This window comes from Mandrillus leucophaeus, unplaced genomic scaffold, assembly GCF_000951045.1.
Source record: "Mandrillus leucophaeus isolate KB7577 unplaced genomic scaffold, Mleu.le_1.0 Scaffold208, whole genome shotgun sequence".
In the NCBI taxonomy this organism is placed as follows: domain Eukaryota; kingdom Metazoa; phylum Chordata; class Mammalia; order Primates; family Cercopithecidae; genus Mandrillus; species Mandrillus leucophaeus.
In genome coordinates, this window is record NW_012102121.1 from 3,747,229 (window position 1) to 3,749,694 (window position 2,466).

Consider the following 2,466-nt stretch of genomic DNA (forward strand, 5'->3'; position numbering starts at 1 on the left):
TGTGTAGCGAGTGTGTGTATTTTTGTATGCTGTGGTGTATGTGTAAGCTGTATGTGTGTAGTGAGTGTGTGTGTATTTTTGTATGCTGTGGTGTCTGTTGGTCCCAGGTACTCCTGCCATTCTCCCCAGTGCAGCCTGCTGCGTAAGAAGTGGGAGGAGCCCAGCAACAGGGCAGCGGAAGCCTCTCTCTGTGACAGTGGCCTCTTCTACTGTCCCCAAGGGCAGGAGGTGGCCGTGCAGGGACAAGACTGAGGCTGGCGCCAACATGCAGCAAAGCCAGGAGTGCTTATCTGGCGGCAGTGAGGGAAGCGGCTGTGCAAGGTCACCCTGGAATCTGGGGCGGAGCCACACTTGCACTCAGGCCTCCTAGCTTCCAAACCGAGCGTTCTCTCCATTCATTCTACTTCTGTTGCTGGTTCCATTTACTGGACTGACTGACTGACTGACTGACTGACTGACTTATTTATTTATTTATTTATTTATTTATTTATTTATTTATTGAGACAGAGTCTGGCTCTGTCGCCCAGGCTGGAGTGCAGTGGCGCGATCTCGGCTCACTGCAAGCTCCGCCTCCGGGTTCACGCCATTCTCCTGCCTCAGCCTCCCGAGTAGCTGGGACTACAGGCGCCCGCCACCACGCCCGTCTAACTTTTTGTATTAGTAGAGACAGGGTTTCACCGTGTTAGCCCGGATGATCTCGATTTCCTGACCTCGTGATCCTCCTGCCTCGGCCTGCCAAAGTGCTGGGATTACAGGCGTGAACCACCGCGCCCGGCCCATTTACTGGACTTTTATGACACACCAGGCACATCATGCTTCCTCTGTGTCCTCTCATGAGTGTTTACAGCAACTCCATCGCCTCCATTTTACAGATGAGGGAACCGAGCCCCCACGCTGTGAGCCACTTTGGGCGAATACCAAATCTGCAGAACAATGCTAAGCTGTCATTCTCCTCCATAAGTGATATCTGCACCCAGCCAATTCTCAGGGGCCCTGTTCATATCTTCAGGAGGAAGGGAGCCAGGGGATCTGATTTGCCCCAGGTTCACCTGAGCAAAAGCCTTGCTGGCACCTACCCATCTGCTTTTTTTTTTTTTTTTTTGAGACAGAGTCTGGTTCTGTCGCCCAGGCTGTAGTGCAATGGTACGATCTCAGCTCACTGCAACCTCTGCCTCCCGGGTTCCAGCGATTCTCGTGCCTCAGCCTCCTGAGTAGCTGGGATTAAAGGTGCACACAACCGCCCCTGGCTAATTTTGTATTTTCTTTTTTTTTGCAGAGTCGGAATTTCACCATGTTGGCCAGGCTGGTGTCAAACTCCTGGCCTCAAGTGATCCACTGGCCTTGGCCTCCCAAAATGCTGGGATTACAGGTGTAAGCCACCACGTCCGGCCCCGTCTGCATCTTTGACTTGAAGAAGAAGCAGGTCTTTGCCCTCTACAGTTCTAATGGACAGTCCAGGAAGCCTCCCCCATAGAGTAAACTTCTGTGGAGGGCTGGAATTAAGGGTTAACAGACATCAGTCCTGACCCAGCCTGCTTAAGGCCTTCCTAAGGCTTTGCACCTGCAGAGATACAGGTCGTGCCTCTCTGAGCAACGGGTCTTGCTTCCCCTTCACCTCCTGGGGCTTCTGTCAGCTCTACATGGGGCAAAGGGCAGGGAGAACCCTGCTCAGTCCCATCCCAGCCCCCACGGGGACGTGGAAAGGCTAATCCAAGCCCCACCTCTGCCACTCATTTGCTGGGCTTCAGTTTCCCTGGCTGTATGGAGAAGATGAGAATCCCATCCTGGCTTGTCTAGAGGATGTGTGAGAGTGAAGATCCTGGGAACACAGCTGTGAGGAGCGGTCAAGGGAAAGAGGTCCGCCCCGCCCTGCTGCCCCCCGTCCTCCACCTCCATCCCTCGCCCTGCTCTTTCTCTGCATTCCTGGACCTGAAACCCGGGTGGCATTTCTCGCTGGGACAGGCTTTATTCCGGAATCTAGGAGGCCTTGAAATAACATGTTTTCCGGAAAAGTACCTTCCTTAAAGGAAACCAGTTGTTCCAGGCAGTAGAAAAGGGTCATTGTACCTTGCCAGGTCCCCATTTCCCTGAGGACATGACATTTGAAAAGGCAGACTCAGTTGAAGACAGAGACCTGCACCCCCTGCCCAGTGCCTCCATCCAGCATATTCATAATAGTGAAAAGTTAGAAATCACCTCGACACCAACAGCAGGAGGCTGGGCTGGCAAATCACAGCACAGCCACAGAATCAAACGCTAGGCAGGCGTAACAACAATGAGGTAAATCTAAACTCATTAACCTGAAAGGGCATTTATCATGTATTGGTAAATTAAAAGGAAATTAGAGGACTATAAATGTGGCTGCACACTTAGATGCATAGAAGACGATGTGGAGGAGCTGTATGCCGAGGTGTTGATAGGCCATTGTCTCTAGGTGGGTGGGATTGTTTGTGCATTTTATTTTAT